Source organism: Aethalodelphis obliquidens, unplaced genomic scaffold (assembly GCF_003676395.1).
Source record: "Aethalodelphis obliquidens isolate GAN/ISIS:26980383/991018 unplaced genomic scaffold, ASM367639v1 scaffold87, whole genome shotgun sequence".
In the NCBI taxonomy this organism is placed as follows: domain Eukaryota; kingdom Metazoa; phylum Chordata; class Mammalia; order Artiodactyla; family Delphinidae; genus Aethalodelphis; species Aethalodelphis obliquidens.
This window is the reverse complement of record NW_020838031.1, coordinates 5,881,822-5,907,078: the sequence shown is the minus strand read 5'-3', so window position 1 is coordinate 5,907,078 and position 25,257 is coordinate 5,881,822. Positions and strand designations below refer to the sequence as shown.

Below are 25,257 nucleotides of genomic sequence, written 5' to 3'. Positions count from 1 at the left end.
CTTGTGCAAAAATATCTGTAGTAAACATTCTCAGAATGGGCATTGCTAAGTCAAAGGGTACATGCATTTCTAATTTTGATGAGTAATGACAAATGCCCCTTTCTAGTGGCTGAACCAATTTACAATTCCATTAGCTGTGTATAAGCCCCCGTATCATCACAACCTTGCCCTTCACAGAATATTAACACACTTTTATTTACCTGTCAGTCTGATAAGTGAAATACGTATTTTATTTGCATTTCCTTTTATGAGGGAAGCTAAGCATCTATTCATTTTGATCTCCTTTTCTGTGAACTGCCTGTTCAGAATCTTTTGTCCATTTCCTATTGGTTTATTGATTTTTTTCTTAATTTGTTTTTAAAATCTAAACTGTTTCCTGTATGGTCTTAATGATGAGATACTACATAATTCCTCAAATAAAATAATCTGAGAAGAATTGAAAGGAGGGACTCTAGCAGACATTTGCACACCCACGTTCACAGCAGGATTATTCGTAACAGCCAAAAGGTGGGAACAACTCAAATGTCCATTGATGGATGAATGGATAAACCAAATGCAGTATATACACACAATGGATCATTCAGCCTTAAAAATGAAGGGAATTCTGCCGCATGATACGTGAATGAATCTCAAAAATATTATGCTAAGTGAAATAAGCCAGTCACAAAAGGACAAATATTGGGAAATTCCCTGGTGGCCCAGTGGTTAGGACTCCACACTTTCACTGCCAAGGGCCCAGGTTCAATCCCCAGTCGGGGAACTAAGATCCCACAAGCCACCTGGCATGGTTCAAAAAAAGAAAAGGACAAATATTGTATGATTCCATTTAAAAGAGGGACCTAGAATAGTCAACTTCAGAGAGAAAGCAGAATGGTGGCTGCCAGTGGCTGCAGCGAGGGGGAAATAAGGAGTTGTTTAATGGTGACAGTTTCAGTTTTGCAAAATTAAGAGAGCTCTGGAGACAGATGGTGCTGATGGTTGACCAATAATATGAACGTACTTAACACCACTAAACTGTACATTTAAAAATGGTTAAGATGGTATATTTTGGACTTCCCTGGTAGCGCAGTGGATAAGACTCCGCACTCTCAATGCAGGGGGCCCAGGTTCCATCTCTGGTCAGGGAACTAGATCCCACATGCATGCCACAACTAAGACCCAGAGCAACCAAAACAAAAAACAAACCAAAAAAAAAAGATGGTTTTATATTATCTGTATTTTACTACAATTTAAAAAATAATCTGAAATTTAATTCCCCAAATTTTAGGTTTCATATAACTTCGATTCAGCTTTAACTGGGACAATGAATCTGAAAAGTATGGTAATTCTCCATTTTTCAAAATATACTTTCCTGATACCCAAGGAAGCAGTTTGATTATATTCAACATTTTACTTGTTTAGGGAGACTCTCAAAAATACTAGAGTTTTGGGATACCCTGGTGGCGCAGTGGTTAAGAATCCACCTGCCAATGCAGGGGACCGGGTTTGAGCCCTGGGCCAGGAAGATCCCACATGCCGCGGAGCAACTAAGCCTGTGCACGACAACTACTGAGCCTGTGCTCTAGATCCTGGGAGCCACAACTACTGAGCCCCTGTGCCACAACTACTGAAGCCTGCATGCCTAGAGCCTGTGCTCTGAAACAAAAGAAGCCACCACAATGAGAAACATGTGACTGCAATGAAGAGTAGCCCCCGCTCGCCGCAACTAGAGAAAGCCCGCATGCAGCAACGAAGACCCAACACAGCCAAAAATTAATTAATTAATTTAAAAAAAACAGTAGTTTCTTTTCCCACAATATTTCAGGATCTTCTACTTCATCTGTTTCTTCCTCCTTGTTAATGAGATTTCAAACCAAAGTAATCTTTCCTCTCATTTTGTTTCTTCCAAGGAATTTAAATGGTCAGGAAAAAAAAAATCAGATCTTGTCCCTAGAAAGGAATGGGCCTCTAGTAGAACTTAAGATAGTTGAAATCTTCGATCACAACCCTTATTTTTGTGCCACTTTTTTGTTTGTTTTAATATTTGTTTATTAGCACAGTAACAAATGCAGACTTAAGTAGTCGACGACACAGAACCAATCCAGTGAGCGACTCCTATTCCACGCCTTACAGTTAACAGCTTAAGGTATTTTACTACAGGTTTTCACAAGTCCTGATTCAAACCTCTATCTTTTCACAATAAAGTAGATTTGCATATAACATAAAATACATTAATACTCATTTCCTATATGGTGTCTTATAGCCACGTGTCCATTTTAATATATGAGATGAGAGTCTCTAAAAGCGGTTAAGTAGTGGGACTTCCCTGGCGGTCCGGTGGTTAATACTCTGCACTTCCACTGCAGGGGGCACAGGTTCGATCCCTGGTCAGGGAACTAAGATCCCACATGCCGCACAGAGCTGGCCAAAAAAAAGCTGTTAAATATCAATATTCCCTTCCAAGAAGGGAAAACTAGTTCCAATTTTTTAAAATAACTGTGTAGTCTTGGAAAGACTTTACGTAAAAGGCCATGTGGGTAACCTGTACAAAATTAAGCTGTTTTAAATTTACAGACAAGAAACTGAACCCAAATGTCTATCTTCTCTGTACTGCATTTCAGCTAATATTGCAGAATTAATGATAGTTTTAATAGTTGTTATTACCAATTCTATCTGCTGTAGCAAGATACCTTAAATTACAACAAAATCTTAGGAAATAACACTGAATAATATGTTATAGAAATACTCTCCTCTTTACCAACTCTCACCCCCCCCCACCCCTTCAAAATCATAAGCAGCTCTGTGACAGACAAATAACGTAGAGTTGTGAAAACCGGGACTTCCCTCATGGTCCAGTGGGTAAGACTCTATGCTCCCAATGCAGGGGACCCCAGTTCAAACCCTGGTCAGGGAACTACATCCTGCATGCATGCCACAACTAAAAGTTCGCATGCCACAACTATGAAGTCCACATGCTGCAACTAAAAGATCCTGCATGTCACAACTAAGAGTCCGCATGCTGCAACTAAAGATCCTGCATGCCGCAACAGAGATCCTAAGTGACGCAAGTAAGACCCAGCACAGCCTAAATAAATAAATAAATATTTTTTAAAAAAAGAGTTGTGAAAACCCAATTTATGTAGTGTATCTCTTGGCCCACTGTCTGGCCATTCTGTCATGTTCTGCTCTGTTGGTCATATACTGAGAGGCAATACTTCCCACCAAGGGGTCGGCAGGATTACAGTCTGTAAGAAGTGAGCAGATAGAAACGACTTCAGAAACAGCTAGTGCTGGACTCCAATTATCTTTCAATATGTCCAAGCAAATAACTCCTTGGCTGTTACTACAGTTCTGTGCCACTTTTGTAATCTGCACTAGGGGAGCAACAACCTTATTCTCCTTCTTACCAAATGATCTATAGCATGATCCATAGATCTCTTCTACTTTTTTCTCCTTTTGTCATTCACGTTTTCCACTCTAATGCCAAAACTCTTGGCTCCCAACAAGTATATGTATATTCCTGATATCCACTATCATTCTCACAAATCTTACACTGGATTGTTTTGAACAAAGACATATATTTCCATTCAAATAATGAGCCTATCCCAGCAAATTTTAGTGATATTCACAGTACTGCATATATCTTCCTAGCAAGGATCACTGAAATCACAAGTTCAGTTACTGTGCTTTTGCCACAATATCTCTTCCGAAATAAAAATTTGGGGCTATTTCTTCCAGGGCTTTCGTTATCTATCACACTCTCTCTTCCCAACAGCATCTAATTCAATGTTTCATAGGCAACTTTTTCCCTCTCCATAAAATGTTAGCATCCATTCTTCTCAATCAAGTTTTTTTCATTCTTATTGAAACTATTTTTCCCAGTGCCTCTGAGAGGTAGAATGAAGTTGATCATTATCTGAGAAGACAAGGAGAAGAGAGGTCAGGATCTGAGTTACTATACATGTTTATTAGGAATAAAATGTGGGAGGGAATATATCTCAGTGGTTAAGTCATGACCACCAGAAATTCAGATTGGAGGGGGGTCAAGGTTAATTATGGGGCTTCAGTGGATTCAAGAAAGCACAGATGACTCTCCCCCAAAGTGGGGAGAGCACAATAATAGACAGTCCAGGTAGATGATTCTCAGAAACCCTAAGCCTGTCTCTAGGAAGGATGGTCAAAGAAACATAATACAGGTCATGAGACTGGGGATCAGAGGCAACTAATAAGAGCAAAGTGGGACCAGGAAGTTGGAGTGCTAGGCTGATTACCCATACAGAGCCTAAGCAAGGTGTTCTCTACCTGAGGTCCACAGACTCTCAAAGTATCTCCAAACTGAAGATTTTTCACTAACTTCTAACTGAAATTTAGCATTTCCTAAATTATAAAAATAAGAAACAAAATCAGGTGGATTAGCAGCACTGGTGATCAGAATTATTTATGTAACACTACAGCCATTTAAAGATATCTCAAAATAAATGTTACATTCATCACCACTTCAAAATTACAATATTTATTAGACCTGCCACTAGAATGTTATTTAACATATTAATAAAGAAACACACACCATTTAAAAAAAAAAAAAAGGGACTTCCCTGGTAGTCCAATGGTTAAGACCCTGTGCTTCCACTGCAGGGGCTTGGGTTCAATCCCTGCTTGGGGAACTAAGATCCTGCATGCCATGCAGTGTGGCCAGAAAAAAAAAAAAAGAGAAAAGAAAAAGAAACACACATATTATTATATTACAATTTTAAAAGTATTTTGTTAACTTTATTCCATGTAAATGATTTCATTTGAAATCCTGTTTTTCTGTATTTGAAAACATTCTAAGGAGTTCACAGGCTTCATTAGACTGCTAAGAGGTCTCTATTCTAAATAAAGAATCAATTAAGAAAATTGGAGGACATGAGAGGAATTTAGTGGTGAGTCTCCAGCATCAATAACAAAGCATATGATTGAAAATAAATTACAGCACTGTACAAAGTACTTTCATTTTCCTTATATTAATTGCACAATATTTATTCAAAATTTTAATAATTTCTCAAATATAACTGTGGGGTATTTTTAAGGGTAAGATTATTTTCTTTTCATAAATTTATTTACTTTATTTTTATTTCTGGCTGCGTTTGGTCTTCGTTGCTGCACGTGGGCTTTCTCTAGTTGCACCGAGCGGGGGCTACCCTTCGTTGCGGTGCGCGGGCTTCTCATTGCAGTGGCTTCTCTTGTTGCGGAGCACGGGCTCTAGGTGCGCAGGCTTCAGTAGTTGTGGCTCATGGGCTCTAGTGTGCAGGCTCAGTAGTTGTGGCGCACGGGCTTAGCTGCTCCGTGGCATGTAGGATCTTCCAGGACCAGGGCTTGAACCCATGTCCCCTGCACTGGCAGGCAGATTCTTAACCACTGTGCCACCAGCAAAGCCCCTACTGTGTTATTTTTTAAGAGTAGAAGAATCTTAACTTGGGAAAGGCAAGTAAACAAAGAGCAAGAGTTGCCCCTATGCTGCCAAAATGGTTCTATTTTCTGCGCCTTTCAGTCCAGCATCATCCCCTTTTGGGAAGTGCACTTTCTCTGTCTAGTGGGCTACCATTCCCCCACTACAGGAGTAGACACATGACCCAGGATGGCCAATGTGATGACCCTTCAACCCCGTTTCCTTGCATACAGCAAGTGGTCCATGTGTGAAGATCCTAACCCAAACAGAGCCAATCTTTCAGGAAATGACAATGAAAAAAATTAATAAACAGAAACCTCAGTTAAACAGTCAGGAGACCAGAAAGGGGGAGCTCTCATGTCCTGCAACCCTAGCAGAGCCCATGAGGAGGAAAAACTCCTTTTCCTGAAAGTCCACAGCCAAGGGAAAACCATGGACATTTTGTTTACTTAGCCCTCCCAACTTCCTTTTCTCTCTAGAAAAGCCTTCTCCTTCCCTTGCCATGTAGAGACTTGCATGTGGCCCAACATGGCTGTAAACCTGAACTGCAATTCTCTGCTGATCCCAAATAAACCCATCTTTGCTGGAGAGATAACTGGCAGTCCACTTGTTTTAGGTCAACAACATGGACCCTTGAAGAGAGGTCTTTCTCTTTCCCAAAATCTTAAAACAAAAGGACTACTTAAACCTAGAATAGCTGAGGAACACCTTTGCCACTATGTGTTTTTTATTTTCAGAAAAAACTTGTCAAGGCCAAATAGAAAAGCAGAGTTAACCCAGCTATGCCTAAAGCCTTTCATTAGCCCAATTAATTGAACCATGAAATTCCTTCTTTTGTTTACATCAGTTTGACCTGGGATTCTTTCTCCTGCAACTGAAAGAGTTCTGAAAAATAAGTAAGAATTTAGGTCATTTTTGTTCCTATTTAATGTTATATGGGCATTATATGCAGCCAGTGGTCTGGAGAGAAATTCTACCTCTCCAGCTACATGCTAGCTATGGGAGACTGGACAACTTAACCTGTGTCTACATTTCCCCATCTGTAAAATGTAGATAATATTAAGACCACAGGGCTGTTGTAGGAATTAAATGAGTTACTATTCATAGAATTGTTCAACATAGAGTAAATATGTTAGTCATTTAAGATGACAACTCCACATTTTTTATGTTGCTTTATTGTGGTAAAAATCACATAACATAAAACATACTACTTTAACCATATTTAACTGTACATTTCAGTGGCACTAAGTACATTCACACTGTTGAGCAACTCTCATCATCATCCATACCCCAAATTCTTCGCCTTCCTAACTGAAACTCTATCCCCATTAAACACTAATTCCCCATTTCCCCTCCCCACCCTCCGGCCTCTGGCATCGACCAATGTACTTTCTGAGTCTATGAATTTGACTATTCTAGGTACCTTGTATAAGTGGTCAGATTCTATATTTAAATAAAGGAAAAAATTCCACAAATCAAAAAAAATACAAGTTCAAAATAACAGTAGCTGAGGCTGAAAACAAGATGGCGGGGTAAATGAATCTGAGCCCACCTCGTCTCATGAAAACACCAAAATGACAACTAACTGCTGAACAACCACTGACAAAGACTTGAACCTAACAAACAAGATATTCTACACCCAAATACAAAGAAGAAGCCACAACGAGACAGCAGGAGGGGCACTTTCAAAATATAATCAAAATCCCATACCTGCCGGGTGGGCGACCCACAGACTGGAAAATAATATATCACAGAGGTTCTCCTACAGGAGTGAGAGTTCTGAACCCCATGTCAGGCTCTCTAGCCTGGGGGTCGGGCATCAAGAGGAGGAGACCCCAGAGCATTTTGCTTTGAAGGCTAGAGGGGCTTTAGTGCAGGAGCTCCACAGGACTGGGGAAAACAGACTCCACTCTTGTAAGGCACATACAAGTTTTCACATGCACTGGGACCCAGGGCAAAGCAGTGACTCCAGAGAAGCTTAGGCCAGACCTGCCTCTGAGTCTTGCAGGGTCTCCTGGGGAGGCGAGGGCAGCTGTGGTTCACTGTGGGGGCAAGAGCACTGGCCACTGATGCCCAGGGAATACTCACCAGCCAGCATGAGCTCTCCCAGAGGTCACCATTTTCGCCCTGAGACCTGGCCCCACCCGTAAGAGTGCAGGCTCCATTGCTGGGACACCTCAGGACAAACAACCAACAATGTGGGAACACAGCCCCACACATCAGCAGACAGGCTGCCTAAAGGTGACCTGAGCCAACAGCCGCCTATCAACACGCTACTTGAGACGGCCCTACCCACCGCAGGGACAAGACCCAGCTCCACCCACCACTGGGCAAGCACAAGTCCCTCCCACCAGGAAGCCTGCACAAGTCCCTGAACCAACTTCACCCACAAGGAGGCAGACACCAGAACCAAGAAGAATTATGATCCTGAAGCCTGAGGAATAGAGACAACAAAACAGAAAGGCAGACAAAATGAGAGAGCAGAGAAATACGTTCCAGACGAAGGAACAAGATAAAACCCCAGAAGAACAACTAAGTGAAGAGAAGAAAGGCAACCTACGTGAAAAAGAATTCAGAGTACTGATAGTAAAGATGATCCAAGATCTTGGAAAAAGACTGGAGGCACAGACTGAGAGGATACAAGAAATGTTTAATAAAGAGTTAAAAACTTTAAAAAACAAACAGAGATGAACAGTAAAATAAATGAAATGAAAAATACACCAGAGAGAATCAATAGCAGAAAAAAAGAGACAGAAGAACAAGTAAGTGACCTGGAAGACATATCACTGGAAATCACTGACACGGAACAGAATAAAGAAAAAAAAAATGAGGGACTCCCTTGGTGGTCCAGTGGTTAAGACTCCATGCTCCCAATGCAGGGGGCCCAGGTTCCATCCCTGGTCAGGGAACTAGATCCTGCATGCTGCAACGAAGAGCTGGCATGTCACAACTAAAGACCCCGCATGCAGCAATGAAGATCTCACGTGCTGCAACTGAAATAAAAAAAACACTCCACATGCCACAACTAAAAAGATCCCTCATGCCACAACAAAGATCCCACGTGCTGCAACTAAGAACCCGCATGCTGCAACTAAGACCCAGTGCAGCCAAATAAATATTTTTTAAAAAAAGAAAAGGAAAAAGAATGAAAAGAAATGAGGACAGTCTAAGAGACCTCTAGGACAACATTAAATGCACCAACATTTGCATCATAGGGGTCCCAGAAGGAGAAGAGAGACAGAAAGGGTCTGAGAAAATATTTGAAGAGGTAATAGCTGAAAAATTCCCTAATGTGGGAAAGGAAACATTCACTCAAGTCCAGGAAACGTGAAGAGTCCCATACAGGATTAACCCAAGGAGGAACACACTGAAACACGTATTAATCAAATTAACAAAAATTAAAGACAAAGAAAATATTAAAAGCAACAACGGAACCACAACAAGTAACATACAGGGGAATTCCTGTAAGGTTATCAGCTGATTTTTCAGCAGAAACTCTGCATGCCAGAAGGGAGTTGCACAATATATTTAAAGTGGTAAAAGGGAAAAACCTACAACCAAGAATAGTCTACCCAGCAAGGCTCTTGTTCAGGTTTGACAGAGAAATCAAAAGCTTTACAGACAAGCAAAAGCTAGAGAATTCAGCACAACCAAACCAGCTTTACAACAAACACTAAAGGAACTTCTCCAGAAGGAAAACAAAATGCAACAACCAGAAACAAGAAAATTACAAATAGGAAAGTTCACTGGTAAAAGCAAACCTACAGAAAAGGTAGGAAATCATCCACACACAAACATGATATCAAAACCAGCAGCAGTGAGAAGAGAAGAGTACAAATGCAGAATATTGGAAACACATTTGAAATTAAGAGACCCACAACTTAAAAAAACCTTGTATATGTATAGACTGCTATATCAAAATCTCATGGTGGGAATTCACTGGTGGTCCAGCAGTTAGTACTATGCGCTTCCACTGCAGAGGGCCCAGGTTTGATCCCTGGTCAGGGAACTAACATCCCACAAGGCATGCGGCATGGCCAAAGAAAACCAAAACCAAAACAAAAAAACCTCATGGTAACCACAATCTGAAATTTTACAATAAATACACACAAAGAAGAAAAAGGAGGACTTCCCTGATGGCCTAGTGGTTAAGACTCTGTGATCCACTGCAGGGGGTGTGGGTTCGATCCCTGGTCTGGGAACTAAGATCCCACATGCTGCATGGCACAGGCAAAAAAATAAATAAAATAAAATAAAGCCATTGCCAAAATTTAAAAGAAAAAAGAAGATTAAGAAAAAGGAATCCGGGCTTCCCTGGTGGCGCAGTGGTTGAGAGTCTGCCTGCCGATGCAGGGGACATGGGTTCGTGCCCCGGTCCGGGAGGATCCCACATGCCGCGGAGCGGCTGGGCCCGTGAGCCATGGCCACTGAGCCTGCGCGTCCAGAGCCTGTGCTCCGCAATGGGAGAGGCCACAGCAGTGAGAGGCCCGCGTACCACCAAAAAAAAAAAAAAAAAAAAAAAAAAAAAAAAAAAAAAAAAAAAAAAAGAAAAAGGAATCCAAACACAACTCTAAACTTAGTCATCAAATCACAAGAGAAGAAAAGAGAAAGAGAAGAAAAAAGACCTACAAAAACAAAACCAAAACAATGAACAAAATGGCAATAAGAATATACATATCAATAATCAAAGAAGTGCTTCCCTGGTGGCACAGTGGTTGAGAGTCCGCCTGCCAATGCAGGGGACACAGGTTCGTGCCCTGGTCCAGGAAGATCCCACATGCCGCAGAGCGGCTGGGCCCGTGAGTCATGGCCGCTGAGCCTGTGCGTCCGGAGCCTGTGCTCCACAACAGGAGAGGCCCGCGTACCGCAAAAAATAAATAAATAAAGAAAAAACGAAAACGGATTAAATGCTCCAACCAAAAGACACAGAGTGGTTGAATGAATACAAAAACAAGACCCTTATATATTCTGTCTACAAGACACCCACTTCAGACCTAGGGACACATACAAAGTGAGGAAATGGAAAAAGATTTTCCATGCAAATGGAAATCAAGAGAAAGCTGGAGTAGCAATACTCATATCAGACAAAATAAACTTTAAAATAAAGACTATTACAAGAGACAAAGAAGGACACTACATAATGATCAATGGATCAATCCAAGAACAAAATGTAACAATTATAAGTATATATGCACCCAACACAGGAGCACCTCAATACATAAGGCAAATGCTAACAGCCATAAAAGGAGAAATCAACCATAACACAATAATAGTCGGGGACTTTAACACCCCACTTACATCAATGGACAGATCATCCAGACAGAAAATAAATAAGGAAACACAGGTCTTAAATGACACATCTGACCAGATGGATTTAAATGATATTTATAGAGCATTCCATCCCAAAGCAGCAGAATACACATTCAAGGGCACATGGAACATTCTCTAGGACTGATCACATGCTGAGCCACAACGCAAGCCTCAGTAAATTTAAGAAAACTGAAATCATATCAAGCATCTTTTCCAACCACAATGCTATGAGATTAGAAATCAACTACAAGAAAGAAAACAACTGTAAAACACACAAACACACTGAAGCTAAACAATATGCTACTAAACAACCAATGGATCACTGAAGAAATCAAACAGGAAATCAAAAAATACCTAGAGGGCTTCCCTGGTGGCGCAGTGGTTGAGAGTCCGCCTGCCGATGCAGGGGACACGGGTTCGTGCCCCGGTGCGGGAAGATCCCACATGCCGCAGAGCGGCTGGGCCCGTGAGCCATGGCCGCTGAGCCTGCGCGTCCGGAGCCTGTGCTCCGCAGCGGGAGAGGCCACAACGGTGAGAGGCCCGCGTACCGCAAAAAAAAAAAAAAAAAAAAATACCTAGAGACAAATGAAAACAAAACCCCAATGATCCAAAACCTATGGGATACACCTAAAGCAACTAGAGAAAGAAGAAACAAAACCTAAAATTAGTGGAAGGAAAGAAACCCTGAAGATCCGAGCAGAAATAAATGAAATAGGGATAAAGGAAACAATAGAAAAGATAAATGACACTAAAAGCTAGTCCTTTGAAACGATAAACAAAATTGAGACCCTTTAGCCAGACTCATCAGGAAAAAAAGAGAGAGGGCTCAAATCAATAAAATTAGAAATGAAAATGGAGAAATAACAGCTGACACCACAGAAATACAAAGGATCATGACAGACTACTACAAGCAACTAGATGCCAATAAAATGGACAACTAAGAAGAAATGGACAAATTCTTAGGAAGGTACAATCTTCCAAGACTGAACCACTAAAAAATAGAAAATATGAACAGACCTATCACAAGTAGTGAAATTGAAACTGTGATTTAAAAAGTTCCAACAAACAAAAGTCCAGGGCTAGATGGCTTAACAAGCAAATTCTATCAAACATTTAGAGAAGAGTTAACACCTATCTTCTGAAATTCTTTCAAAAAACAGAGGAAGGAATACTTCCAAACTCATTTTATGAGGCCACCATTACCCTGATACCAAAATCAGACAAAGATACCACAAAAAAAGAAAATTAGAGGCCAACATCACTGATGGACGTAGACGCAAACATCCTCAACAAAATACTGCAAACTGAACCCAGCAGTTCATTAAAAGGATCATACACCATGATCAAGTGGGATTTATCCCAGGGATGCAAAGATTTTTCAATATCCGTAAATCAATCAGGGTAATACACCACATTAACAAATTGAAGAATAAAAAACATACGATAGTCTCAATAGATGCAGAAAAACGTTTTGACAAAATTCAACACCTATTTATGATGAAAACCCTACAGAAACTGAGCTCAGATGGAAACTACCTCAACATAATAAAGGCCATATATGACAAACCCACAGCAAACATCATTCTCAATGGTGAAAAACTGAAAGCATTTCCTCTAAGATTAGGAACAAGACAAGGATACCCATTCTCTCCACTTTTAGTCAACATAGTTTTCAAAGTACTAGCCATGGCAATCAGAGAAGAAAAAGAATAAAAGGAATCCAAATTGGAAAAGAGAAATAAAACTGTCACTCTTTGCAGATTACATGATACTATACATAGAGAATCCTAAAGATGCTACCAGAAAACTACTAGAGCTCATCAATGAATTTGGTAAAGTTGCAGAATAGAAAATTAATACACGAAGGGACTTCCCTGGTGCTCCAGTGGTTAATATCCCGCACTTCCACTGCCGAGGGCACGGGTTCAATCCCTGGTCAGGGAAGCTAAGATCCTGCAGGGTGCACACCATGGCCCCCCCTCCAAAAAAGAAACTAACTTAATACACAGAAATCTGTTGTACTTCTACACACTAACAACGAAAGATGAGAAAAAGAAATTAAGGAAACAATCCAATTTACCATTGCATCAAAAAGAATAAAATACCTAGGAATAAGCCTACCTGAGGAGGCAAAAGACCTGTACTCCAAAAACTACAAGATGGTGATGAAAGAAACTGAAGATGGGGGGGAAGAAATTAAAGATGACACAAACAGATAAAAAAATATACCATGTTCTTGGATTGGAAGAATCAATATTGTCAAAATGACTACACTACCCAAAGAAATCTACAGATTCAATGCAATTCCTATCAAATTACCAATGGCACCTTTCACAGAACTAGAACAAAAAATTTTGAAATTTGTATGGAAACACAAAAGACTCCGAATAGCCAAAGCAATCCTGAGAAAGAAAAATGGAGCTGGAAGAATCAGGCTTCCTGACTTCAGACTATGCTACAAAGCTACAGTAATCAAAAACAGTATGGTACTGGCACAAAGACAGAAATATAGAACAACAGCAAAGAAAGCCCAGAAATAAACCCACAAACCTATGGTCTATTAATCTATTATGACAATACGACAAAGGAGGCAAGAATATACAATGGAGAAAACAGTCTCTTCAATAAGTGGTGCTAGGAAAACTGGACAGCTACAGGTAAAAGAATGAAACTAGAACATTCTCTAACACCATACACAAAAATAAACTCAAAATGGATTAAAGGCCTGAATATAAGACTGGATACTACAAAACTCTTAAGAGGAAAACATAGGCAGAACACCGTGACATAAATCACAGAAGTATCTTTTTGGATCCACCTCCTAGAATAATGAAAATAAAACCAAAAGTAAACAAATGGGACCTAATGAAACTTAAAACCTTTTGCACAACAAAGGAAACCATAAACAAAACGAAAAGACAACCCACAGAATGGGAGAAAATATTTGCAAACAAAGCAACCAACAAGGTTGGTTGGTTGATCTCCAAAACATATGAACAGCTCATGCAGCTCAGTATCAAAAAAGGGAAGAACCTAATCAAAAACTGGGCAGAAGATCTAAATAGACATTTCTCCAAGGACATACAGATGTCCAAAAAGCACATGAAAAGATGCTCAAAATCTCTAATTATTAGAGAAATGCAAATCAAAACTACAATGAGGTTATCACCTCACAGCAATCAGAATGGCCATCATCAAAAAGTCTACAAACAGTAGGGCTTCCCTGGTGGCACAGTGGTTGAGAGTCCGCCTGCCAATGCAGGGGACACGGGTTCGTGCCCCGGTCTGGAAAGATCCCACATGCCACGGAGCGGCTAGGCCTGTGAGCCATGGCCGCTGAGCCTGCACGTCCGGAGCCTGTGCTCCGCAATGGGAGAGGTCACAACAGTAACAGTCCTGTGTACCACAAAAAAACAAAACAAAACAAAGTCTACAAACAGTTAATATTGGACAGGGTATGAAGAGAAGGGAATCCCCCTACACTGTTGGTAGGAATGTAAATTGGTACACCCACTATAGAGAACAGGATGGAGGTTCCTTAGAAAACTAAAAATAGAGGTATCATACAATCCAGCAATCCCACTCCTGGGCATATACCCAGAGAAAACCATAATTCGAAACAATACACGCACCCCAATGTCCACTGCAGCACTATTTACAACAGCCGAGACATGGATGAAATCTAAATATCCATCGACAGAGGAACGGATAAAGAGGATATGGTACATAAAGACAATGTAATATTACTCAGCCATAAAAAAAAAAAAGAAATAATGCCATTTGGAGCAACGTGGATGGACCTAGATAATAAGCGAAGTCAGAGAGAGAAAGACAAATATCACATGATATCACTTACATGTGGAATCTAAAAAAAAAATGATACAAATGAACTTATTTACAAAACAGAAACAGACTTACAGACTCTATAAACAAATTTATGGTTACCAGAGGGGAAGGCAGGGGGAGGGATAAATTGGGAGGTTGGGATTAACACACACACACTACTATATATAAATAATCAACAACGACCTACTCTATAGCACAGGGAACACTACTCAATATTCTGTAACAGCTATATGGGAAAAGAATCTGAAAAAGAATAGATATATGTATATGTATAACTGAATCACTTTGTTGTACACCTGAAGTTAATACAACATTTTAAATCAACCATAATATAAAATAAAAAATTAAATTAAAAAAAAATAATGGTAGCTGACATGGGGAAGTTTAAACCCAGTGAGCCTAAACCAACAGTAGGTACAGATTCAGTTACCGTGTTTCCTACTTGGTTTAGCCACCAAGGGATCCAAGGGATCAAAAAAGATGTTTGACGCACAACAGAAAAGGTGAAAACACAGCATTTTGTGAATTAATTTTAGAAAAAAGTTTTCCAGCTTTACAGACAAGCAAAATCTAAGAGAATTCAGTACCACCAAACCAGCTCTACAACAAAAGCTAAAGTAACTTCTCTAAGTCGCAAACACAAGGCTACAAACACAAACCCAAAACAATTAAGAAAATGGTGACGGGAATATACATATTGATAATTACCTTAAACGTGAATGGATTACATGCTCCAATCAAAAGACACAGGCTCGCTGAATGGATACAAAAACAAGACCCATATATATGCTGTCTACAAGAGGCCCACTTCAGACCTAGGGAAATGTACAGACTGAAAGCGAGGGGCTGGAAAAGATATTCCATGCAAATGGAAATCAAAAGAAAGCTGGAGTACCAATACTCATATCAGATAAAGTAGACTTTAAAATACAGAATGTTACAAGAGACAAGGAAAGAAACTACATAATGATCAAGGGATCAATCCAAGAAGAAGATATAACAATTGTAAATATATATGCACCCAACATAGGAGCACCTCAATACATAAGGCAACTGCTAACAGCTATAAAAGAGGAAATTGACAGTAACACAATAATAGTCGGGGACTTTAACACCTCACACCAATGGACAGATCACACAAACAGAATTATTAATAAGGAAACATAAGCTTTAAATAACACAACAGACCAGACAGATTTAATTGATATTTATAGGACATTCCATCCAAAAACAGCAGATTACACTTTCTTCTCAAGTGTGCATGGAACATTCTCCAGAAGAGACCACATCTTGGATCACAAATCAGGCCTCAGTAAATTTAAGAAAGTTGAAATCATATCAAGCATCTCTTCTGACCACAATGCTATGTGATTAAAATTCAAGTACAGGGGAAAAAAACATAAAAAACACAAACACAGGGAGGCTAAACAATACGCTACTAAATAACCAAGAGATCACTGAAGAAATCAAAGAGGAAATTTAAAAATACCTAGAGACAAATGACAATGAAAACACGACAACCCAAAACCTATGGCATACTGCAAAAGCAGTTCTAAGAGGGAAGTTTATATAGCAATATAAGCCTACGTCAAGAAACAAGAAAAATTTCAAATAAACAATCTAACCTTACACCTAAAGGAACTAGAGAAATAAGAAGAAACAAAACCCAAAGTTAGCAGAAGGAGAGAAATCATAAAGATCAGAGCAGAAATAAATGAAATGGAAACAAAGAAGACAATAGCAAAGATCAATAAAATTAAAAGCTGGTTCTTTGAGAAGATAAACAAAATTGATAAACCATTAGCCAAACTCAAGAAAAAGAGGGAGAGGACTCAAATCAATAAAATTATAAATGAAAAAGGAGAAGCTACAACACATACCGCAGACATACAAATCATCCTAAGAGACTACTACAAGCAACTCTATACCAATAAAATGGACAACCTGGAAGAAATGGACAAATTCTTAGGTATAAACTTCCAAGCCTGAACCAGGAAAAAAGAGAAAATATGAACAGACCAATAACAAGTAATGAAATTGAAACTGTGATTAAAAATCTTCCAACAAACAAAAGTCCAGGACCAGATGGCTTCACAGGTGAATTCTATCAAACATTTAGAGAGGAGCTAACACCCATCCTTCTCAAACTCTTCCAAAAAATTGCAGAGGAAGGAACACTCCCAAACTCATTCTATGAGGCCACCATCACCCTGATACCTAATCCAGACAAAGATAGTACAAAAAATGAAAATTACAAACCAATATCACAGATGAATATAGAGGCAAAAAGCCTCAACAAAATGCTAGCAAACCGAATCCAACAACACATTAAAAGGATCATACACCATGATCAAGTGGAATTTATCCCAGGGATGCAAGGATTTTTCAATATACACAAATCAATGTGATACACCATATTAACAAATTGAAGGAGAAAAACCATATGACCATCTCAATAGATGCAGAAAAAGCTTTTGACAAAATTCAACACCCATTTATGATAAAAACTCTCTAGAAGGTGGGCATAGAGGGAACCTACCTCAACATAATAAAGGCCATATACTACAAACCCACAGCAAACATCATTCTCAATGGTGAAAAACTGAAAGCATTTCCTCTAAGATCAGGAACGAGACAAGGATGTCCACTCTCACCACTATTATTCAACATAGTTTTGGAAGTCCTAGCCATGGCAATCAGAGAAGAAAAAGAAACCAAAAGAATATAAATTGGAAAAGAAGAAGTTAAACTGTCATTGTTTGCAGATGACATGATACTATACATAGAGAATCCTAAAAATGCCACCAGAAAACTACTAGAGCTAATCAAAGAATTTGGTAAAGTTGCAGGATACAAAATTAATGCACAGAAATCTCTTGCATTCCTATACACTAATGATGAAAAATCTGATAGACAAATTAAGGAAACACTCCCATTTACCACTGCAACAAAAAGAATAAAATACCTAGGAATAAACCTACCTAAGGAGACAAAAGACTTGTATGCAGAAAACTATAAAACACTGATGAAAGAAATTAAAGATGATAGAAACATGTGGAGAGATATACCATGTTCTTGGATTGGAAGAATCAATATTGTGAAAATGACTATACTACCCAAAGTAATCTACAGATTCAGTGCAATCCCTATCAAATTACCAATGGCATTTTTTACAAAACTAGAACAAAAAAATTTTTAAATTTGTATGGAGACACAAAGGACCCGGAATAGCCAAAGAATTCTTGAAGGATAAAAACAGAGCTGGAGGAATCAGACTCCATGACTTCAGACTACACTACAAAGCTACAGTCATCAAAACAATATAGTACTGGCACAAAAACAGAAATACAGATCAATGGAACAGGATAGAAAGCCCAGAGATAAACCCACACTCCTATGGTCAACTAATCTATGACAAAGGAGGCAAGGATATACAACTGAGAAAAGACAGTCTCTTCAATAAGTGGTGCTGGGAAAACTGGACAGCTACATGTAAAAGAATGAAATCAGAACACTCCCTAACATCATAAACAAAAATAAACTTAAAATGGATTAGAGACCTAAATATAAGACTGGACACTATAAAACTCTTAGAGGAAAACATAGGAAGAACACTCTTTGACATAAATCACAGCAAGATCTTTTTTGATCCACCCCCTAGAACAATGGAAATAAAAACAAAAATAAACAAATGGGACCTAATGAAACTTAAAAGCTCTTGTAAATCAAAGGCAACTACAAACAAGACGAAAAGATAACCCTAAGAATGGGAGAAAATATTTGTAAACAAATCAATGGACAAAGGATTAATATCCAAAATATATAAACAGCCCATGCAGCTCAATATGAAAAAAACAAACAACCCAATCCAAAAATGGTCGGAAGACCTAAACAGACATTTCTCCAAAGAAGACATACAGATGGCCAACAGGTACATGAAAAGCTGCTCAAAATCACTAATTATTAGGGAAATGGAAATCAAAACTACAATGAGGTATTACCTCACACCAGTTAGAATGGGCATCATCAGAAAACCTACAAACAACAAATGTTGGAGAGGGTGTGGAGAAAAGGGAACTCCCTTGCACTGTTGGTGTGAATGTAAACTGATACAGCCACTATGGAGAACAGTATGGAGGTTCCTTAAAATACTACAAATAAAATTACCATATAACCCAGCACTCCCACTACTGGGCATATACCCAGACGAAACCATAATTCAAAAAGACACATGCACCCCAATGTTCATTGCAGCACTATTTACAATAGCCAGGTCATGGAAGCAACCTAAATGCCTATCAACAGACGAACAGATAAACAAGATGTGGTACATACATACAATGGAATATTACTCAGCCATAAAAAGGAATGAAACTGGGTCATTTGTAGAGACATGGATGGATACAGAGACTGTCATACAGAGTGAAGTAAGTCAAAAAGAGAAAAACAAATATCGTATATTAACGCATATATGTGGAACCTGGAAAATGGTACAGATGAACTGGTTTGCAGGGCAGAAATAGAGACACAGTTGTAGAGAACAAACATATGGACACCAAAGGGGGAAAGGGGGGGTGGGATGAATTAGGAGATTGGGATTGACATATATACACTAATATGTATAAAATGGGTAACTAATAAGAACCTGCTGTATTAAAAAAAATAAAATTCAAAAAAAGTTTTCCAATATGTATTCTGTTATCTTTCTAAATGTATTTTGCTTAATCTTTCTTGATATTTGTTCTAAATTGTACCAAAATAATTGGCATGAGGTCTGAATTATCATTCACAGATTGACAACTATCCAGTAGAAAACTCAACATCAAGAAGAAACAGGGGCTTCCTTGGTGGCACAGTGGTTGAGAGTCCGCCTGCCGATGCAGGGGACACTGGTTCGAGCCCCGGTCTGGGAAGATCCCACATGCCACGGAGCGGCTGGGCCTGTGAGCCATGGCCACCGAGCCTGCGCATCCGGAGCCTGTGCTCCGCAACGGGAGAGGCCACAACAGTGAGAGGCCCGCGTACCGAAAAAAAAAAAAAGAAGAAACAGGCTTCACTGAGATTAGGAACTGTAGTCAGTAATCCTGGCTCAGGAACTTACAAGCAGTGAATCCGGACATTCGTCAACCTTTCTCTGTCATGAAGAACATAAGCAAGTAGAAGACATGCACTTATAAGGAAATCAGAGTTTAATTAGAAGAGATAACTACCAGCAAACAATTAAGACCTATAATTAGTAATGTAAGGATCCAATTCAGTGATGAAGAAGAAACAGGTGGGTTAAGAGTGAGGAGGAAAAAAAAAAAAAAAGAGTGAGGAGGACTCCATGTGGAAACCATTCCCTGGTTAAGCTGACAGAAATGAGCAGCAGAAATCAAGAGAACAAGCTTTCCAGGTAGGGAAATGTAAGAAGGTTTCACTGATGTTTTGGAGGTTCATGATGGGAGACTAAAGAAAGTGAAAATGTAAGGGCAAAACATGTCATTTGCTTTTAAATGACCACCTAAAGTGTAACAACTTCTGAGTATTTAATAGCGCAATTTTAAAGAATCCCAGCTGCCGTCCTTTTTAAAAAGAAATTTAATTGTCATAAAATACACATTCCATAAAATTTATCACCTTAACCATTTTTTATTTATTTATTTTTTTGCGGTACGCAGGCCTCTCACTGTTGTGGCCTCTCCCGTGGCGGAGCACAGGCTCCGGACACACAGGCTCAGCGGCCATGGTTCACGGGCCCAGCCGCTCTGCGGCATGTGGGATCTTCCCGGACCGGGGCACGAACCCATGTCCCCTGCATTGGCAGGCGGACTCTCAACCACTGCGCCACCAGGGAAGCCCCACCTTAACCATTTTTAAGTGTACAGTTCAGTGGCATTAGATACATTCACACTGTCGTGCAATCAATCACCAAAACTTTTCCGCCTTGCAAAACGGAAAGTCTCTACCCATGAAACAACTCCCCATAGACTCCTCTCCCAGACCCCACCTTCCATTTCTATTAACCTGACTGCTCCAAATATCTCACAGAAGTGGAAGCACACAGTATTTCTCTTTGGTGACCAGCTTACTTCACTTAACCTAATGTCCTGTTGTCCTCCATGCACGTCATAGCTAATGTCAAAGCCTGTGTCCAAGTTCTACTACATCCTCACAGTAATTCCTTGGCCCTCACACACTGAATTGTCTCATCATTTTAAGCAGTTCCTCCAGAAAGCCTTAGGCTTTCTGAAGAGGCTGTAGACATGTCTTCTCTCTCGAACACCAATGACTGAAATCCACACCAAACGCACAATTTTTATGATACAACTATATGAAACAGAAATAATAAAATTAATGAACCAATCAGTGCCTTTTCTCTACACACTTTCAAATACCACCAAATATTCCCAAATCACTCCTCCACAAATTCATTCCAGCTGCTCCTAATAACCAGCAAACTGTTAAATTCCCTCTTTTCTGGTAGCCTCTACCTATTTTATATTCATTTCACACTTAATAATGTCTATCAAATTATTTTCTAATGGACTCTTTTGCACATTTCCCAGCAAAATGCTAAGGTAGGGAAAGTATCACATACTTCTTAAAAAATAAACTTTGGAATGCTAAGTATACAGTAAATATTCTATTAAGCTGTATCACAAATTTACTTTAATAAACCAAAAAGGAAAAAAATCAAAACCACCAGAAAATAGTAACAACTACTAGTTTTATTGTTGAACGTTTACATCTTATGAAAATAAGTACTGAGATGATCCAGGAGGCCTGTTAAAATCAGTAGCTCACAGGTAAAGACAATATTGTTCTGCAAGGTTAAGATTCTGATTAGATAAATTAAAAGGCTAACCACTATAAGGACAGAAGTAACGTATATATAGTAACATATCTTCCAAACAAGTAGAAGAGAAAAAGTGAAGAGAGAAAACAAGACAAAACCTCAATTCAAAAAAAGGCAAGAAAAGAGAAAGAAAAAGCACAGAAAGTACAAAGTACCAGATGGCAAAAAAAAAAAAAAGGCCAAATCCATTTTTTCAACAATTCTATTATGGAGAGCCCACTAAAAGCCAAATATCGTTTTAGGCACTAGGGATACAGCTGTACAGAAAACAGAAAAATAGCTGCTCTCATGAAACTTCTATCCTAGTGGGGTAAACAGTAATGAACCAGAAAAATGAATAAATCACATGGCACGTCATATCGAAATAAGTACAAGGGCAACGAGTACAACTGAAATATAAGGGAAGGCTATGTCAGGGAAGACCTCACTGAGAAGGTAATATTCAAAAAAAAAAAAAAACAGGAGGGAGGTAAGGGATTAAACCAGGTGGACATTTTGACAAAGGAACTGCAAGTGTAAACATCCTGAGGTTAGGATGTGCCCGAGGCAACAACATAGAGCAAAGAGGGAGAGTAGCCAGAGATGAGATCAGAGGGAAAGCAAGGGCCAGGTCATACAGAACCTTGACGGCCACTCTGAAGAATCTGGCTTTTAATCTGAGTGAAATGGGTAGTCCATGGAGGATTTTTTGAGAGGAGGGAGATAATCTGATTTTAAAAAAAAAAAAGAATCACTTTACATGCGATGGAAAGACTGAAAAAAGAAAAAGCAGACTATTTTAGTGGCTACTGCAGAAATCCAGGTGAGAGATGGCTGTAATTTGAATAAGGGAAGGTGCTGAGAAGGGCTTGGGACTCTGCATAGATTCTGAAGGCCGAGTTCTTGCATCTGCTGATAGGTTACAGGTGTGGTGAGAAAGAAATGGGTCAAGGATGATGCCGAAGGTTTTACAGGCCTCAACAAATATCTCAGTAATGACAGTGAATATAAGTACAATCAGCCTGCCAGTCAAAAGGCAGAGACTGTCTGCTTGGTTTAAAAAAAAAAAAAATTCCCCAACAATATGCTAGTTACAAAAGCATACATAAAGGGACTTCCCTGGTGGCACAGTGGTTAAGAATCCACCTATCAATGCAGGGGACACGGGTTCGAGCCCGGGTGCGGGAAGATCCCACATGCCGCAGAGCAACTAAGACCCGTGCGCCACAACTACTGAACCTGCGCTCTAGAGCCCGCGAGCCACAACTACTGAGCCCGCGTGCCGCAACTACTGAAGCCCGCGCGCCTAGAGCCCGTGCTCCGCAACAAGAGAAGCCGCTGCAATGAGAAGCCCGCGCACCGCAAAGAGTAGCCCCCGCTCGCAGCAACTAGAGAAAGCCCGCGCGCAGCAACAAAGACCCAACGCAGCCAAAAAAAAAAAAGAAAAAAATTATTTACATATTTACCAAAAAACCCCTAAAAAGATGAAAACAGTTGAACCAAGTATCAAATGACAGTGGCCATGGATATATTAACTTCACACAAAAGAGAAGTCTGTTCTCACCCACAACCTAGAATAGTCCCCGGTTGGTAGTGAGTAATATGTAAAACCTGTAAACGTTCTCCACCTACTTAACCTTATTTCTCCTGCATCACAAATGTTAAAGGATTTGGATGGTCAGGGTTGTTTCTCTAACCTGACACCAAGTCGTTGGTCGCCTGTGCCAGTTTCACCTCTTGCAGAGTGACAAGTCAGTATGACTTTTCTGTGAAGTTCAGTGCGGGCCCACCACTCCCGCTCGCCCGCCACGGGCTCCGGCCCGGGACCCCACTCGCCCCCACGAACGCCTCCTTTGCACCCGGCGCAGCTGGGTTCGCTCAAAGCCCCAGGAAGCAGGCAACGCCCGGCCACTTGGGAAGTTTCTAAAGGGAAAACAGACCGAGAGCCTCGCAGGCGTGCACCGGTCACGAGCCAGCCAAGAACGCACGGCTCCCTCCGCTCCCCAGACCCCGAAGAAGCTCACCTATCCGCGGTCCGCCAGGGTGGTCTGAGCTGCTGCCCCCACCTCGCGTCTTGCCCCAGAGCAGCTTCCGGCTGTGGACGGAAGTGCTCCTTTAGGAAGACAGGAAGTCCCGCCTCCTAGGGAAGGAGCGGCGGCAGCTGGAGCTCAGCGGTGATTATCAGCGAGCGTCTGGGGAGCCGAAGGTGTGGTCAGACCGCCCAAACCCAGCGGAGCTCGCCGCTCCTGTGCTGCTCCAGCGAGTCCCCGGAACCCGGGATGACAGAACGACGCATGGGACGCGCAAGTTCCAGTTTACTTGTTATCACGGAAGCGAGTTACAAGTCCTGTATGAGATTCAGTTCCACGTTCATTGACAATCTACCACGGAGGAAGCCTGTGGTGGTCACAGAGAAGAGTGTAGGTAGGGTTGATTCCACAAAAACTAGGGGAAGAAAATTAACTCGATGAATCGCAAAGCAGGATGAAAGTAAATGCATTAATAGAAAAAGCAAATTCCGTAGGCATGTTAATTTCTAAGAGTTTTCTCGTATCTCAAGAGTTGTGAGGATGAAATGGGATGATGCATAAATAAACGTTTAGCCGTGGAGCCTGGTACATGATTAAAGCATATAATACCCATAGTATTGTTATCGTTGGTGAAAATAAAAGAGGCCTTTAACCCAACCAAAGGGAAATTAAATAACACTTCAGGGAGGTAGCCTTAAGCTGAATGTTAAATTTAAGAATTTCAGCACATAGAGATACCCATTATGAAGCTGTAAAAACTGCTTTTGTTGATTAATGAAACGGCATAGGCTAAAAAAACTTGTTCCAGAAAACAAACTTTCAGAAGCTTTATTGTTTGAAATCATATGAGTAATAATGGAATATCCCAAGTCTGCCTGGCAGAGCTGAGTCCTGGGGATCATTTTGACACTTTGCCAGCCCAGGCATAGTGCTTCAAATAAGAAATTTTCAGATATAACATTCCACATTTATTTTAACTTTATGGTTTTCAATGCTACATGACCTTGGAGTCGGCTTCACAACTCAGGCCTGAGCCTGCTTAATTCTTATCTATTAATACACTCCACCGAATCCTATGCTATGTCTGCCTCTTCCTTTTTGTTTTTTTTTTTCTTCCAGTTAGACTCCCCCAGTTCCTTTGGTGGGTGGTTTTCCTTGTTTCAGCAACTTAATAAATTTTGTTAGACTACAGGTTTGACTCAGATGGCTTTATCAGATGGGATTTATCACTATTTATTTTGATCAAGCCTCCTGTACTCATGAAGGTTGGAGGACAACTTTGGCCCCAACTTAGACAAAAACTGAAGCAGAATAAAGGTAGGTTATTTACTGACATTCAGCTGTGTCCTGAGAAGAGCTGTGCACTTGCTAACTGGAGAGTTTTAAATTATCTTTCGGCAGAGAATGGCCACACTTCTTGAAGATTATTGGCATCCACCAAATTCAGACCAGCCCCACAACAGATATAGGAAGCATGCACCTTCCTTTTCTTTGTAAAATATTTTCCTGTCTCCACTGAGTTGTGACAGTACTTGCCTGGTTTTGCCTAGAGTGAAAGAATGATCCCTCTCTGCCTTCTGTCCTTTCCTCGAGACATTGTACTGCTGCCTCAACCATGTTATCTCCTTGAAGTGCTTTCTCTGCTAAAGTTTTTCCCTAAAAGAGATCTATACACCCTGTCTCTCATTCCTCACCCTCCTCTCACTTTAATGTTTTTCAGCCTGGCCTTCTGGCTTCTGTCTTCCCTCCAGTTCTTCCACAATTATCTTTCAAATATCACCACTGACTTCAGATCACCAAGGTGGTTTCTTAGTCCTCATATCCCTTGATTTCTCAATAGCATAGGT

General features: G+C 40.2%; 1 protein-coding gene across 2 annotated transcripts in view; it reads right to left on the bottom strand.

The window, feature by feature from the left end:
- The window catches only part of TBCE (tubulin folding cofactor E), a 110,226-nt gene extending 86,707 nt beyond the window's left edge, over positions 1 to 23,519 (bottom strand). Inside the window, exon 1 of one of the 2 annotated variants that reach the window (XM_027093969.1) lies at positions 23,405 to 23,519. The gene's annotated coding sequence lies outside the window, so the exon portion shown is untranslated. Of the gene's footprint in view, positions 1 to 23,077; positions 23,215 to 23,404 lie in introns of those variants that run through there. The other variant, XM_027093970.1, reaches the window with a different exon arrangement.
- Between the last annotated feature and the right edge of the window lie 1,738 nt (positions 23,520 to 25,257).